Below are 18,720 nucleotides of genomic sequence, written 5' to 3'. Positions count from 1 at the left end.
AGGGGGAAAGAGGGAGATAGCTATATATATTTATATAGAGTTTTTTTTTTCGGTACTTGCTCTTATGGCGAAGGCCCAGCGGCTCCCGGATTGGAAATTGACAAAGCGCCGGTAATTGCCCGCCGGATGGGTTTTGGGGGGACGCTTTGCACACGACTTCCCTTTCCAAGCGATCGTACAAAAGGAAAGTTTGATTTTGTTCTCAGCAAGGGGTCCTTGGATTTATGCTCGCTTCCAGTCTGCAAATGATATGCGGTGGGACCCTTCGCAATTACTTTTAAAATGCATCCGAGGCAGACACTCAGCGGAGAGAGACCGCCCTTCCCTCTGCCTGGGTGAAAATTAAACTCTAAAGTACCGAGTTGAAATTTTCAAGTCAGGGGCGCGGGATTGGATCAAATCACATAAACTGCAAAAAAAAGCAAGTCTAATGGCGTATAATTGGTTCTGTAATAGCATTACACAAGGATAATAGCCTGTTATGGCCCCCTGCACTATTAAGTGCTTCCCTGGCGGAAAGCCTTTATGATATTAAAGGGGGAATATAATGATATTTTGGTTATTAAATGCGTGTAATTAATTTATGCACCACTGAAAATAAAGTTGGTATTATGACCCACTCAAGATGCATCAGAAGATGCAAGTCAGACAACTGTTGATAAGTTCTGGTGTCTATGTTTCGTCTAGACTGCTGATTTTATTTTGGGACAATTGCTTCTTGGACAGACTACACAAATTGAATATTTTATAAACATTATGATGTTCTGTGCAGCAACCGAATAAAGGCACAGGAGCCCCGCAAGGTCTCGGAATCCTGGCGTGATCTTAAAGACACAGTATTTGGAACAAAAGAAATCGCGTGTCCTGCACCTATGTGTGTTTCTGAGATGTTGGGGAGGGAGACAGCTGAGCGGTTGTTTGCTGTTTTGGCATACACGGTGGGCCCTTTGAAATAAGAGCTCTTGAGGAGGTGCGGTTTAATTTAAGACCGTTTGGTGGGGTTTCGGCTCGAGGCGCGCCCTCGGCGAAGAAAACAAACTCGGCTCGACCTGGGGGGAGGTTGGCTCTGCTGCTCAGAAGAAACACTTTAAAACTCTTCCTCCGGTCGGAAATGGTAGGTGGAGTGGCTTGTGAGTGCCACATTTCGGGAGATTTCAAGCAGTGAGGGCGAGAATGGGACATCTTTCATACATCTTTTCTGAGGATGAACTTATATTCAGTCAAGTCGACAAGCTGGAGAAAGAGCTGAGGAGCTGACAAAGGTTTGGGCCAAAAGCGAGTTACTTAACTTCCAGGCTTCCTACTTCCTTGTGAATGGGCCCTCAAAGCGTTTTTCAGAGGTCTGTCTGCTTTCCCCACAGAAAAGAATAGAGAGCAGGGATTCCACCACCACTCTTAAACTCCAGGGACAGGACCCATTCAGTAGAGGCTCTTATAGCCAAAAGCCTAAATCTCCCCCACCTCCCACAGAAGAGGGGCTGAAATGAACACCTGATCACTACAACCCTTAATAAAATAGTCATAACTTCATTATAGAGCTCTTGGGACTTATTCGTCGTTCGGGGGTAGGCGTGGGTGAAAGACAGAGTTGTACCCTTTCTAGCAGCTTACAGCTGGGCGACTTTCACTTAGTCCCGAAGTCCTAAAGACTCAGATGTCTGTATAACAAGCATAAACGCTCCAAGCCCTTGTTTTAAGAGATGCGCGCTGTATAGGTGGACATAAATTACTAAGACCTTCATTAATTCCCTTTTCTGAGCGACAGGTTCGCAAGTAGAGCTAGTGAACAGCTCAACGAGAGTTGAACTATAGTATTTCTACCATTAGTATCCTATCTTTAGTAAGTAGTATTTTTCAAACCTGGGTTACACTTCAAAATCCGTTTAATGTTACTGAATTGAAGATAGGTTAGGCGTGATTAAGTTATCCCAATAGGAGTCTTCTTTAGTGCTCAGCCGACAGCGTTTCCGGGATGAGCTAGTTCAGTACCCTGGATAGAGCCACCCGTCTTTTCTCTTTTAATTTCGCCTTCCGAACTCTTGAGTCGCAGAAAAGGGGGAACAGAGGGACTCCTGAAACAGTTTGCATAACTTCTAAGAGGGATTAGTTAAACTCATAGACATTATATCAGATATTAATCCAAGTTCCTCTTTCCCCCCTTCTCCCTTTTGGGAAAGTTATATGGTAACGGAAGCCGTTTGTAATCTTTGCCTTTGTATGGAAATATCAAAGTACCAATACAAGCTGAAAACGGATACTTCCAGAGAATTTTTCTTAGTCTTGTTTCTGAAGTTTTTCAGACAACCAAAAGATTTTTTTCCCCAAACAGCTCTGAGCTTCCCCTTTCAAGGGAAACGGACAACCCAAGTGTATGTGATCCCACTCATTTTCCCTAATGGTCAACAAATCTTTCACTTGAAACAGACCACAGCCGAAAGTCTCAGAATCTGTTTCCCCTGCAGACACTGGCCCCCTTACATCATCCCATTCCTCTGGTGAAATCCGCTAAGGTGGGTGATCATTTCAAGTTGGATTCCCCCTCTTTTAGGGGCGTGATGTGAAGAAGACAAGACTGGAAGCTGAAAACGACATCAAAGTGTAATTTCTTCTCTTTGGCTTTACAAACACTTAGGACTCTACACAAGGTCCAATCCGTATTTTCTCTACTTGGCCACAAAAAGGGGGTGCTGGTAACTAAAAGGTTATTTTTCCTTTATTCATCTGCAATAAAATGTATTTTCCAATTAGCCAAATTTGCCGATTTGTCCCGCTTGGACACTCTTATAATTTATAACATAAAAGTGTACTTTCTTTATCTAAAGACCAAGGTGACTGCTTTTAATTTTCTCTAACCTCTTTACACTTGATGTTCACCAGACTCATCATGTTAATTGGCTTCATATACGGATCATCAGTTTAATGAAGAAATAAATCCTTTGTTGCTTTATGCCCCTCTGTTTTAACAGTGATTGCTTTAATGAAGAATGTGACGTGTTCCCAAATCAAAACTACAGGAGACATTAGAGAGTGGATTTTTTAATAGTATGAGTGAAATGCTTATTTAAAGTCAAAACCATGAAAATGTACTATTTCACCAGATAAACCCCATCACCACCCAGTTATAATGGGAAGCACCATCCAATTCTCTAGAGCCAGCAAAGAGAAAAGAGATTGTGCACTGTTCTATACTTTATACCACTGAAAGATCAAAGGTAATTATTGTATTTAATATAGAATGTCTTGTTAGCATCTTCAAATTCCCATCAGGAATCATCCCCTAGCTAATAAATAGGACTATGTGATTTCATCATCTATCTAACATATCAGAGAGAGAAGAGGAAAAATTGGCAGAGAGGGAAACATAATTCAACTTCCAAGGTTGTTTACTTTAAGTAGGATTTTTTACCACAAAACTACAGAATGGGGGTGGGAGATATAGCTATGGAATTTTTGATTTGGGGAAGCTTTTTTACAGACAGGCCTAATTAGAGAAGACACAGGCAAATCCAAAGTCTAGGATAAAAAATGGAAAATATTAGCACTATTCTAATAACAAAAGGGTATAGCAGCAGACTTATAAGAACCAAAACAAATGAAGTCAGGGGGTGGTGGGATGAGTTATGTATCTCTAGTATTAATTAATGGAGGAGTAATCTTGGTTTCTCTAATAGATATTTGATTTTTCTAATTTTAGTCTTTCTTCACAAAAGAAAAAAACATCATGAAAAATATTAAAAGCAACCCTCCCTCCCCCCAAAAAAGAGGGGGAAACTCCTGTAAAAAATCCTAAATTTTAAGTCTCTCTGCATCTTTTGGTTGGATTAAAAGTCAATTTAAATTGTTATCTAAAAAGTTTTCTGTACTGAGAAAACAAAGCTTTAGAAAATTAAAAGGATCCAAAGCTCAGGTTTGCTGTTTCAAACACTTTTTTCCCTTCATGGCATTTACTTCTAAACTTGTGTTCTTTTTTTAGGGATTTTGAAATTTTTGTAAATATCTTAGGCACCCAAATAAGAACACATATGCTAAATTTACTTAACATCTCAATTCTCTAGAGTGGAGTGATCAAAAGAAATTTTCACCAAACTCCCTACAAACATGCTTGACAGGCAATTTCAGGGTATAAAAGAAGAGATGGTTTTATTCTTATAACACTAAGGCTAAAGTAAATACAATACTCAATTGGTCATTGAAGTTTAGAGGGAGAAATCACTACTGAATTCCTAATAAAGTATTCTGGAAAGGCTCAGGTAATTTATCATTATATACTATAGTATTAATAATTTAATAACAATGCCTTATATTTGAATAAGGCTTTATAGTTTATAAATCACTTTCATATACATTATCTCTTTTGATCCCCAAGATAACCTTATAAAGTAGAAAATTAAGCATCATTACTCCATTTTATAGATCAAGGAAATAAGAGTCAAAGGTGACATATCTAGGAAATGGAAAATCCAGTTCAAGAATATAAATCTTTTGAATTATTTGTTTTTGTGGTACTTTCAAGATATATTTTAAAGAGCACCTGTTGTTTCCTCCAAAATAATATATGCATGTTGTATACATATATACATATATGCCACTGTTTTGTAGTTCGAGAAATTTCTAGTTACAGTTTTCACTAGTTAGCCTAATAGGATGAGGCCCCAAATGGGTGGCTGGAATTCCAGATAAGCAAATGAATGGAAATATATATTTAATGTGTGTGTATTCATTATAAAGATAGATAATTATATATCTATAAACATAAGTATCTATAGATGTAGATATTAGGGGAGAGATTCACATTTTATTACCAGGGAAATTCCATATATTTCGTTATTTTTATTACCATAATGGTAATCAAATCAATGGTCGCTTATTAAATGTAGACCAGCTTTAAATGAGTTTATCTGTGACTTCTTAATTAGTACATATGTGGAAATGGATCTATGGTATAAATATAAGGTGAATCCAGCAGGATACATGAGCTTGGGTCCCTAGTAAACTGAGAAATCTACATAAGTCTACATACTTCCAGATGGGACTTTTAACTAAACTAGTACCTTACAATAAATAATGCTGTCTGCTAGCTCTTTGATAGAAGGCTGTTTTATAGTTGAGTGTTATGACAAACTCCTTCTGGCCCTTTCAGTAATAACATCACTGCTATTACCACTGTCACCATGTCTCCCTAGCAAATTGGCTCCAAGGACATATGTCTAGAGGTGGAAGGGACCTTAGAGATTATTCAGCTCAATTCTCTTGATTTTCAGTTGAGGAAACAAGTTCAGATAATTTACAAGGTTTGCTCAGATAGCAAGATTTGGGTTCAAATCTTAGTCCTCTCACTTCAAGAGCTTTTTTCCATACAAGTTGCCATTTTTTACTTAATTCCATAAGATGATTCCCTTTTCTACTAAATTGCATTTTGTAACCAATGATGTCACAAGGTGACTTTTCAAGGTACTCTTTCCTCACATTCTAGATAAGAATTATACTAACAATTATTGAGATAATTACTGGTTCAAATTCTGCCATTATCCAAAGTAATGGCATGAATATGAGAGTTTTCCATAATAGACATGTAACAAAACCAGTACAAGAACAATACAGATGTTATATTCAACATGGTACTGTAGGAAAAATTCTTTACTTGGTTCTAGACACCTTGTCTCTACTCCCACCTCTTACACTAGCTATGTGAACCTGAGAAAGATGTTTTTAACCACTCTGAGCCTCAGTTTCCCCATCCATAAAATGGGAACAATTACTCACACTTCCTACTTCACAAGGTTAATGGGAGAAAAGTACCTTGTAAATTTTCAAGCATTTTAAAAATGTAGGATATTATTTACCTATAAGGAGCACAGACCAAATTAATTGAACTTAGGCAAATAACATTTATTAGATGTTTTCCCTTTTTAAAATATCTAGAAGAATGTCGATGCTTAATTCAAATACCACCTCTCTAAAGAGGCCTTTCCTGATTTCTGCCCTCCCCCCAGTTGTTAATGCCCTCCTCCAAAGAAACAAACAAACCTGATTTATATTTATTTTTATTTAGCCATCTATTGACATATTGTCACCTAATTCTCCACTCCCTAATAGAATGTAAGCTCCATGAAGAGTCAGAGATATGCTCATTTTTGCCCTTAAATCCCCAATACTTAGCACATTTCTGAGCACATAACAGATAATAAAAGCATGTTGAAATAAATTCTATGTTTGCATGAATTTTGAAAAATAAAAAGGTATTATATATATATATATATATATATATATATATCCAAAGAAGGTCAAAAATAAAAGAAGTTCTCCCATAAAACCAAAAGAAATAAATTCTAGGTAGTCATAATTTTCTGGTGTTGATTTTCAAATGAGACAGGGACAATTGTCCTAAGAAGTCTTGAATGTGATAAAAAAAAACAAGAACCACAAGACGAATTTTCTCTGCACACTAAAAATCTAAATTAATTCACTAACTAGCCTCTGGAAAGTATCATGAAGTGCTTTAAAGGTTGGATTCTTTAAAAGGTGCTTAGTCCACCACTGGTGCTCGATAAATATTAAATAATAAAACAAGTGTTCCTTCTGAAATGAATATTGGAGGAGTGATATTAGCTTGCTACATGAATTATTAGTTGGCAATACTAAAGCTATTCACTTACTAACAGGGCCAGATTGTATACTAGGCAAGATTGCCCTTGCCACCTCTGGGAACATCCCTGCTGCTCCCTCTATCTGGAACACCTTCCTCCTCCTCTCCAACTACCCCCGTTCTATGTGTCCTTTCAAGACCCAGCCCAAGTCACATGTCCTCCCCAGCCATGCTAATTCACCGTGATCTTTCCCTCTCCTGAATCCCCAGAACATTTAACTGTTTCTAATCATTCATTAGGCACTCAGCATAGACTGCCTGGGATTGTTATTTAACTACATCACAGGTATGTGGATTATTGCCCAAATAAAACTGCTAGATTGTCAGATTGCTAAAATGAAGGGTGGGGCTTATGTTTTACACTTCAATAAGCACAAAGTTAGGCAAATCTCTCACAATCTGATGTATGCAAAATGTTAATTCCACAAAGCAAATCAATCAAGGAGCATCTATTAAACTCCTGACACGTGTCAGGCATTGTGTCAGTTACTGGAGATAGAAAAAGAAAAGCAAAATTGTCCTTTCCCTCAAGGAGCTTATCTTCTAATGGGAAGTTGCCTTCTGAGGGAAACATGCTCATATATAGTTATATTTAAAACATGAAAACAAATCTAAAACAAACTAAAACAATTAAAAGGCAAGTCAATAGAAGCTGGGAGGACCAGGAATAACTTTGCAGAAGACAGCATATGAGCTAAGTCATTAAAGAAGCCAGGAACTCCAAGAGATAGAGATGGCCAATATCCTGGTCATGGAAGACAAACAGGGCAAATGCATAGATAAGAGACAGCATTTCTTATGCAAGGAATAGGAAGAAAATAAGTATGGTAGTACTGTAGAGTTTGTTATGGGATTAGAAAGGAAAAGGAGTGGGTACTGATTGGAAAGAACTTTATATGCCGAACAGAAAAGTTTCTATCTTCTCCAAGGCCAGTAGAGACTTTATTGAGTTAAAAAGTAGCAGTAAATGACATGGTCAGACTTACACTTTCAACAAATCACTTCAGATACTTGTATGGTTGAATAACCAGATCCCCAAATGATCCATAATTAATGGATCAATGTTAACCTAGAAGGAAGTTACTAAAGTGCTCCCCTAGGTTCTGTCTTTGGTCTTGTTCTATTCAATATTTTTGTCACTTAGTCAAATAAAGGCATAAAGGACATATTTCATAAATATGTAAATGACATGAAACTGGAAGGGATGGTTAATTACAGACTTGGAATTCAAATTATTTGGACAGGTTAAAATTATGACCCATATCTGATCAGATGAAAGTTGATAACCACAGGGAAAGGGACCTGTATGTGTAAAAATGTTTGTGGCAGCCCTTTTTATAGTGGCCAGAAACTGGAAACTGAGTGGATGCCTATCAATTGGAGAATGGCTGAATAAATTATGGTATATGAATGTTATGGAATATTATTGTTCAATAAGAAATGACCAGCAGGATGAATACAGAGAGGCCTGGAGAGACTTACATGAACTGATTCTGAGTGAAATGAGCAGAACCAAGAGATCATTATACATTTCAATAATAATATTATATGAGGATCAATCCTGATAGAAGTGGCTATCTTTGGCAATGAGAGGATCCAAATCAGTTCCAATTGATCAGTGATGAACAGAACAAGCTATACCCAACCTAAGAACACTGAGAAATGAGTGTGGACCACAAAATAGCATTTGCACTCTTTCTGGTGGTGTTTGCTTGCATTTTTAATTTTCTTCCCAGATTATTTTTACCTAAATCATATTTTTCTTATGTAGCAACACAACTGTATAAATATGTATATATAATACTGTGCTTAACATATACTTTAACATATTTAACATGTATGAGACTACCTGCCATCTAGGGGAGGGGGTGGGAGGGAAAGAGGGGAAAAGTTGGAACAGAAGTTTTTGCAAGGGTCAATGTTGGAAAATTACCCATGCATATGTTTTGTCAATAAAAAGCTATAGTAAAAAAAGAGAAAGTTAATAGCCAAAAACAAAAACAAAAAAATCCTACTTTGGGTCTAAAGAATCAACTGCACAAGTCCAACATAAGTGAGGCATGCTGAAGAATAAGGTTCCATTCAACATGATTGAAATCTTCCTTGATTTTTCCTGATGTTTTGAGGATACCAGCAAACACTCTGGCTATCCACCTGTCATCCCTATCAGTTCCATGAAGACATCTTTAGCTCCTGATTTACTTCAGAGTTCTTCACAAGTTATATGTTGGAACCTGTTCACATCAACCTTACACTTCTTTGAGATAGCCATTTTTAATTCTTTGGAAGAAATTATATTTCATGTCAGTTTTTTAAATCATGTCATAATATGCATATAATGTGTGATATAGCAGCAGTGGTAAATACTAAAAAAAAAATTAGTATTGAGAAACATTTGCTTTTATGAGAAGCTTGGGATGAATAAAGAAGTTTTGCCATTTTCTTAAGGCAATAGAGCCCAATCTCCTCATCTGCCTCCTCCTTCTGTTCAACTCTAGACTCAACTGTCTTTGTTGATACATATATTTATGGACAAACTCTACAGAGTGCTAATCCAAATGCATATTGAAATCTGGGGAAAATACATTCTTCATGTACTTCATCTTTCCTGTATAGATAGGCAGACCAAACTTCTTTGAATTAGATTGCAGATCTCTTCCAGAAAGTATTGCAATTTTCCGATGCTTGATGTAATTGGCCCATCATACACAAACAGGAGCTTCTAAAGGACTTTGCCATGTACAGGGAATGTTTCTTCAATGAGAACCCTGTGTTGGATCTCTTCTACTATATAAGGTCAGAGACTTTTAGTGAGCATTAAAAAAAATTATTCTAGGGCAGCTATGGGGTGCAGTAGACAGAGCACTAGCCCTGAAGTCAGGAGGACCTGAGTTCAAATCTGTCTCAGACACTTAATGCTTCCTAGCTGTGTGGCCTTGGGCAAGTCATTGCCTCAGAGAAAAATTATTTCATGCTACTTTATGATTCTCCTAATGTTACTATTAGATGGACATTGAAAGAAATTATTTCTACTGTTATATATTCCAAGGAATGTTGTGTGATTTTGATGTATAAATGGACACACTTTGAAAAGGAGCTTTTAAGGCAAAGTTGTATTCTATTGAATCAAAAGGGATTTTTTAAATTTTATTTTTGTGATCAACAAACAAAAAGGACAATGAAATCTTATATTCTCTACATATTTCAGGTAATTTCATAATTGTAAAGATATAGTCCACTGTTGAATATTATTTTAAAAAGCCTATTTGGTTCCTATGAATAACCTCATCAAGGTTTTCCTCAATTCATGTATATATTACTTTCATAAAGATTTTATATGGACCGGAAAGTAGATATAGATTGGTTGTTATTATTGTTCTCTTAGTTACCTTTTTTTTATTATTATTAAGATCTGAGATTTGGGGTTGCTTTTCCTTCAGCTTTGGTGTTTTCCTCTACTTTAGATATCTTGTATCAGTCCTTTGATGATTTCACAATTGTATTGTTCTCAGGACAGATCTCCATATTCCTTGTTCACAACATGCTACTTTTCCCATCTTTATTTTCTATTGTGCCAATTCTGCCCTTTCTATAAGCACATCCAGACTCCATGTTAGGGTACAAGTGTGGTGGTCCTAAGAGAAAATAGTCCATCATAATACTTTTTGCAAATATTTTCCATTTTTCTTCTGTTTATCATCTTCCTTCTATCATCCTTGAATGCTCTTGGGATGACTTTACTTAGTTGGATGTCTTGCCAAGCTTTCTTTATATTGGTTTTACCCTCCACTGTTTCTGCTTTATGAAATGAGATTGCTCATAATCACCCATTATCCTTCATAAGATTTTACAAACACATTTATATTCTAAATCTTCACTGCCTTTGCCAAATTCCCTTTCTGTTTGGCAAATAAGTCAGATGTTTGCTGACTAAGACACTTTCTGGGCTCTTTAGGGCTCCAATTGCTTAAACTTCTAAATAAAATTATTATAGTTGGTGTCAATTTCTACTGTCTCTTTGCTATTTTTTAGTTTTCCATTACTCATTTAAATAGTTTAGGGTTAAGTTATTTCATTTGTATATCTTTTTTCATTATTCTCTCCTTGTCTTTTACTAATTCTGATCTTAGTTATGCCAAATCAAGGGTTTAACAGATATATTTCATATTAATAAGAATTCTTTTTCTGTCTGTTAAAATGGCATCTGTTTTATTTTTCATGGTTTTACTTAGTGTTTTCCAGGTCCTATGCCAATTCATTTTTTCTGAAAAAAGGGGTTTTGTGATAGAAATGTGAAACTTCTATGTACAAATCTTTGACTTCTTTCACTCTGTCTTCTGTATTATGTTTTCCCATATATTTCTCCCCATTCTCAACATTTGCCAACTTTATGTTGAATGTACTGATTTAATTTGGAGGGTCTTAACAGTCTTTCACAGAATTTAGATTACTCCATCCCCAGCAACCATGTTGATTTATTTGTTGTGGATCAACCATTTTCAAGCATGTCCCAACTCTTAGTGACCTCATTTGGAGTTTTCTTGGCAAAGATACTGGAGTGATTTGCCATTTCCTTCTCAAATATGTTAATACAAAAGCTATAATTATTTTCATGGACTTTTTTTTTTTACAAATAATTATCAATAGTACTACAATACATAATGACCAAATATTCCATGAAATAATGTTTCTTATTATCTTTAAGATTACAATAAGAAGCAGAAAAGAGCTGGTAAATGTTTAATATCTGGGATCTCAAGAGGGGGGAAAAGTATGCATACCCTTTTAAGTTTAATCTGAATTATTAACACTTTCTTAAGTCTAAGCAATCAATAAATCAAGCCCTAATTTGTGGCAATTGCCTATTTCTGACATATAAAGGATTACATTGAAAGTTTAACAATCAACTAGTAATCTGTCCAGAGCTTGCTCAGCACACTCTTAAGTAAACCCCCCTGTGCTAACTCCTTTTTTCTTCTCTCTGAGGAGCACCTGGAAGCCATCTTTCCAGTTAAGTGAAACTTCATTTTTTATTCAGGTTTTGTTATAGTGAGAGAATGTCAAGATTATTATGACTCAGCTTCTCCAACAATATGCCCATTCAGTGGTCACTGAACGATGATCTCATAGTCAAAGTACCAACAGACAAATAAACATTTATTGATGTCTAAAAACTCTGTGATTCTTAGTCCTCTCTTTCCCCTTTTTCACCACTCATCTACTATCACTGAAGAAGCAGAAGAAAGTGCAAAGCACTGAGACATTTTAAATTTTATTTTGTTCCATCATTGTCAATCCCCCCAAATAAATAAATGAATAAATAAAACTTCTCCAGCTCATTCACCTACCAAAAGTGTTTCCATAGTTAGAGAGGCTGACTTTCAAACAACAGACTCCATGTCTGGCCGGCATATTCAAAGCCTTTTCAGCATAGTAGAAAATTTACAATCTGCTGGCCTGACCTTCAAGAACCCAGGCTCCTCAATTGATTTCCCAGCTTTGGTAAAGGAGGCAGTTCCTTCATTTACTCTCTCTCTCTTACTGGCTCACTCTCATTTCCAGAACCATGATCTCTAAAATGTTTGTCTCAGATGGGAAAGTTGAGGTATTCAACCACATGAAAGTGAGCAAATCTTCATAGCCAGAAGTGAAAAAGTACAAGAAAGCCATGAACTTCTTCTGAACGAAGACAAGAACATTATACTGGAGGAGAGCAAAAGGATCCTGCAAATTGTGTATAATCTTTAGCTACCTTTGTTAAGATATCACCAGAAAATGAAAACCATATCACCAAAGAGAGCAAGAAAAGGGACCCGGTGTTCATCTCCTGGGCCCTCCAATGTGGAAACCTCAAGAGCAAAATGATGTACATGAACTGCAAGAATGCCATGAGAAAGAAACTATCAGGGTTTGAGCCCGAATTACAAGCAAACTGCTATGAGGAAGCATGCAGGGATCTTTCTCTGGAGAAGGACCTCCCACCTCTAGACCCCTGCCTTCAGCTGCTGTGACCCTTGATCTACCCAAGCCCCAGGAAGAGATGCGGGATAGCAGAAGGGTTAGCAGGGAGAGGGCTATCTCTTCATTTCATTTGCCATCCTCAATCCTCCCCCCAAAATTTTGTTCTTCCCAAATCTCTTCTTGATTCCTCTTGAATTGAAGGAGACCGAGCTTCCCGGGAACTCCTAGCTTAGAGAGGGACTTGTATTTTTTTTTAACACTAATTCCTTCCTTTCCCCTTTACATCTCCAATTCTCCCTCCTAGTGCTGCCATCTTCTAACCTTGAGAGCAGCTTTGTGTTTATCCGTTAGTTCTATGTATAAATAGAATATTTTAAAGATGATCTCTCCCCAATACAAGCTCTATTTCCTCTCCATTCCCTTCCCATTAACATGGGAATAGCATAGTCAATAAAAAAGAAAGTTCAACTATTTTTTCAAAGGGGTGATGAGTTTTTGTTGTTATTTGGCTCTTGTTGGACAAAATGACTAAAATGGAAATGTTTTACATGATTGCATATGTATAGCCTATATCAGATTGCTTACCATCTGAGATGGGAGGAGAGGGGAGAAGAGAAAAAAAATTTGGAATTTGGAACTCAACTCTTAAAAAAAACACCTAATATTAAAAATTGTTTTTATATGTAATTGAAAGCAAAATATTATTTAATTAAATTATTAATTATTTAATTAACAAACTATTTCATTAAAATATTATTTTAAAAAAAGAAAATAAAAATAAACAAAATTATTTAAAAGGGAGATGAGGGAAATAACCCAATCTCATCTCCACATCACAACAAGGCACTGAACTAGGATTTGGTCAGAGTATAGTGGAGTTAAGTACAAAATACATACAAAGTAATTTTGAAAGAGAAAGCAATGGCAACTTGAGGTGAGGAATGAGAATCAGGAAAAGTCTTATACACTAGGTGGTATTTGAGTTGAGTACTGAAGTGAACTAGGAAATCTAATGGGCAGAGATAAGTAGGGAGATCCTTCTAGGCATGAGGTACAGTCCTGGTGAAAAATACAAGGTAACATACACAGATCAGCAGGGAGTCCAATTTAGCTGGAATAGAGTGTGTGTAATGTGGGATATTGTGAAATCAGTCCGAAAAGACAGATTGGAGCTAGGCTGCAAAGGACTTTAAATGCCCGAAAGAGGAGTTTCTTCTTGAAGAAGTAGGGAGACAATGAAAATTCTGGGAGGAAATATAGGGACTGTTGGAGACTAATTTTATTTATTTCACAATTTGATGCCCAGATTGGGGGGAGGAGAGGGAAAGGGGGAGCAGGGATTAGCAGCCCTGCTTCATGTCATGGATGGAAACCACCAAGGAATAAAATCCTCTCATTCTGACCCTTACTTAACCTCAAAGGCAGGCTAGACCTTTCCTTGATGGTTCCTTCCAGGAATATTTAGCAGACTCAGATCATGTAAAGAACTCAATAAAATCAATCTGAACCATGAAGTCAGCACCACAGCAAAGCAAAAACAAAAACAAAACCAATCAATGTCAATATACACTCTTAAATGCACATACATCTATTAATGGTATTTACAGACTAAACTCCACATAAGAAACTGGAGTTCTTTATAAATATCCTGAAGATCATTTTCTGACAATGGAAGAAAGAAAAAATGGCAAATATCCTCATTTTACAGCAAAAGTTAATTAAATAATTAGTTATTATAATACTGATAATCATTATCATTAATAATACTCTAAATTTATACCAATCCTGGGTTTGAAGTCTTTGTACCAAAAAACAAATTTTAACAGGTCCCATAAAACTGGGAATGTTCTAAGGAAGCACCCAACAGATTATATTTTCTCTCTCAAAGCCAGCCTAGCTAAGCCCAATAGGGCTAGCTCCTTTGTCTAACCCACTAGGGCAACACAAACCTTTGTCTCGGGTTAATTAATTTAGGGTCATAAAGACATGAAAAGTTGGACTTGTTTGAAATTTAAAGGAATGAACAAAAAAATTCTTTAAAAAGAGCTGAGAAATCATTGGAAGAGGTACCAAGCACAAGGAGTCAACAACAGAACCAGATTAAAATATAACTGAGACACATTTAACAAAATAATAAAAATGTGGCAGAATGTAGACAATATTAATAGGAGGCTTTCTAACTCAATATGCAACTATCCTTACACACAGTTTAGTGTCCCCTGTTTCTATTCGAGTTTGACATTACTGATTACTGTGCTAGTGGAAAGCCCAAACTGGGAGACTCAAAAATAGGAAGTGAGACAAAAGATACATTTTGTCTAGCTCACTATTTTGTTGCAATTTAGACTTGATTGGAAATACTGATTAAAAAAAAACTTGTTGAACCAACTAACATTTGAGATCCTACTATGTGAATAATAAAATCAAGATGATGAAGCTCAGTTCTTCAAATATCCCTCTATTTGGATGCTCAGCCTTTCTCATTTGCTCTGCTTTTCTCTTGAGAAGATTTCCAAGAGGAGGAGAATGTAGAGTAAAGGAGGTAATGTTGTGCCTTCTCCATTATGCTGAGAAAAGATGTGATGGTAAAGAGAGACTATAAAATTCTGTTATTCTCCATTCCTTCCTCAATGTGAGAACTATTCTAATTTGGATTATATCTTTGCTTTTACTGGCTGATATTCACACTCACTTTTTAATTTTTTTAAATTATTTTATTTTTAATTTATAGAATGAAACAAGCATTTCCATAGTCTCTCTCTCTCTATATATATATATAATATTTTTCATTCTACATAATATATTTCCATATATTATTTTTAAGATGATTGCACATGAAGCTATTAACCTGTTGTTCATAATTTGCTATTCCTTTAAATATATAATAAATTTATCATGTAAATTATTTATTTTTTATACCTTGACTGGGTGAGGTAGAATGCTAGAAGGAGTCCAACAAAATGTTGTCCTATGGCCATATCTATGAAGGTGTGCTGTCATGATTTTCCACCCTAAAAGAGTAGAATTAAGATGACCATTCCAAATGCATCTGGGGGCATTTGGTAATAAGATGGGGAAGGGAATAAGCTTAACAAATATTTTAGCATCTACACGATGTTAGGTTCTAAGAATAGACATGGATGGGAAATTTTCAAATGGATTGTGTTTCAAAAGGATGGAGATTTCAAAAATAATTTATTATCTGTATAGATCATATAAGCTCATGGAAAACACAGTAACAGAAATATTAGAAAAATTATATGATATATAATGAATCACAATAACAATAAGGCAGCAAAGTGGTTCTGTGTGTAGAATACTCAGTGTGGAGGTGAGAAGATTCGTCTTTCTGAGTTCAAATCTGACCTCAGACACTTACTAGCTGTGTGATCTTGAGCAAGTCACTTAATCCTACTTGCCTTCGTTTCCTAATTGGTAAAATGCTGGAAAAGGAAATTGCAAATTACTCCAGAATCTTTGCCAGGAAAAACCTAAATAAGACCACAGAGAGTTAGACATCACTGAAAATGACTCAACAATAACAAAAATAATAAAAGAAACCATAGGATGAATGATATATAGTGTTTAATTGTTATGTAGGATTAAGGAAATTAGTACCAAAATGTAGTATGTAGACTATGAATTCTAAAGAAGGAGCTGAAAAAAAGAAATTAGGGAAGGCTTCATGGTAGAAGCAGCACTCAAAATGGGCTTTGAAAAATATGTAAAAAGAAAATTCATGACATTTATTTTATATATTTTTCTTGATTTTCAGCTCAAGATTTTTGGGGAGTTTTAATGACTTTAATGATTAGTATTTTGTTTTTCATCAGCATGTTGTTTGTTCATGTTCTTTGAATATTGTTACACTTGGAAGTGTCTTAAAGTTATTAATCCATTCTTAAAAATCCTAGATATCAGACCATTACAAAATATACTAACTTTAAATATTTTCCCCAATTAGTTGCTTTGCTTTTTATTTTAAAGTGATTGCTTCTGTTGTGCAAAATAGTTTTTTCTTTATGTAAATAAACTATGATTTGCATCTATTTTTGAAAAAGAAGAATATGTAGAACATGGAGATAGAACAGAAAGTTAAAAACAAAAGACATAATTTTTCCTAAACCAACTGCCATTTTTTTTTCCTTTGGTTTTTTTTAATGTTTTTGTTTGGGATTTTTTTTTTTTTTTGCCAACAACATATGTTTCTGCTTGACTTATAAGTAAAGATCATAAAACCCTAGGGATAGAAAAAGATTGTCATCACATCCATCCCTAAAAGGTCCAGAAGGGATTGTTCTTTCAATTGATTTTTTTCCAATTCCAGATGAATAGCTTGAGTTTCCAGCATCTCCCTTGGGAAAGTATGCTATAACCTCCTATTTCTTATGGTCAAGAATGTTCATTCTTGCTCAGTCTCACAGTTTTCCTTATGTCAGTATTTACTTCAGTTTCCATTCATGGCTTACACTATTTCATTCTATTTCTAGAATGAAAAAAAACTGTCCTTCTTAAATACAAAAAAGCTGCAGAGAATAGAAAAAAAAATGCCTCGTTGATTTAGCAATGGCAGCCTTAGTTCATTGCAACAGTTGCTACACAAAGAATAACTTAAAGGGACTAAATTGTAGATTGGTGTATCCTTGATTTACCCAAAGCAGCAGTTTTTCAGCTAATGGGGACTTTACATTTTTTCCTACATACTACTAGGGTCTTAGAATCATCAGTCTGAAATTTATGATTCAAAAAGTCTATTGTCCAATCACAAAGTTGGATAAGACTTTAAATAAATAACCATCTAGTTCAATCTCCACTCTAGAAAGGAATTCTATTTCAATATTTCTGTCAGATGGTTGTTCAGTTTCTCTGTTTAAACACTTCCACAGATAGCTAATTCACAAGATCTATTTTCTATACAAAATTTAATTGTCAAAAGGTACTTTTTCAAGTCAAAAGGTGCTTTCTCAAAATCTACTTTCCAAAATGTTTACTTATTAGTCTCATTTCATATCTTTGAAGCTCTTCAAAATAAAACTAATCCTTTATCCAAATAAAAGCCCTTCAAATATTTGAAGAGAATAATTATTCTCCCTGAATTTTGTGTTCTCATCTTCAGGTTAAACAACTTTAGCTCCTTCAAGTATTTTTAATTTTCTTTATTATATAAATTGAATTTTTATCATTATCATCATATTTATAGAGCTACTACTATATGCTTCTACTACACTAAGTGTTATACAAGTATGTATTTGGAATTCACATTTTATTTAATCATCCATATGATAATCATAAAACAGCAACCTTTGGTAATCAGAGAACTTCTGGCTGATCTCTCTCCTAAGATCTTACCCCTGTCAGTGTATAAAAAGCAAGTTTGACTGTTATCCACAGAATTCCTTGGGGTTTTTTATGCTCCTTGTGTTTTTTAATGGATAAGAAAGCTTTGGTTCAGTTGAAGTTTTAACCTTCCTGCCTCTTTTCTTATGGGGTTCATAACTAGTTTTTTCTTATTTGTCCTTGATTATGTTTTATGCATGTACTTTTTAATCTGAGTTCATCAAAGATCTTCCTGCAAACTCATATTATGTTCTTAAAGGCTATCCAACTTCATTCTATGTTGGAATTATTCTTCATTATGACTCCCATCTTTATTGTGCCAAAATTCTCTCCATTAATGTCATCAGTCATGAAAGCATACCTAGCTTTTCTCCTTTTTTAATCTACTTTCCTAAAGTCCATAACACATTCTGACAAAATACTGTGGTCCCTTTCTTTTGTATTTAAAATTCTGCAATCACACCCTCACTTTCCCCAAGGTTTCCATCAGTTCTTCATCACCAAACAACTTTTCCTTTTGGACCAGAGTACTGATTAAAAGTTCCATTTGTCCATTCCTTTACATTTTGAGAGATGAAATTGTTGGGAAGGAAGAAACTTATCTGCCTTCAGCATAATAATATTTCTGGCACATACCTATTATAATTAAAATTCTTTACCAATCTTATATCTTGCCCCTCTGCTAGATTTGTCATCTAATCAGGAAACCAACATTCAGATCCTCTCTCTGACTGATCAGTCTGCAGGACAATGATTGTATTACTTTCCTTTTATAA

This window comes from Antechinus flavipes, chromosome 2, assembly GCF_016432865.1.
Source record: "Antechinus flavipes isolate AdamAnt ecotype Samford, QLD, Australia chromosome 2, AdamAnt_v2, whole genome shotgun sequence".
Taxonomy (NCBI): domain Eukaryota; kingdom Metazoa; phylum Chordata; class Mammalia; order Dasyuromorphia; family Dasyuridae; genus Antechinus; species Antechinus flavipes.
This window is presented reverse-complemented; position numbering follows the sequence as displayed.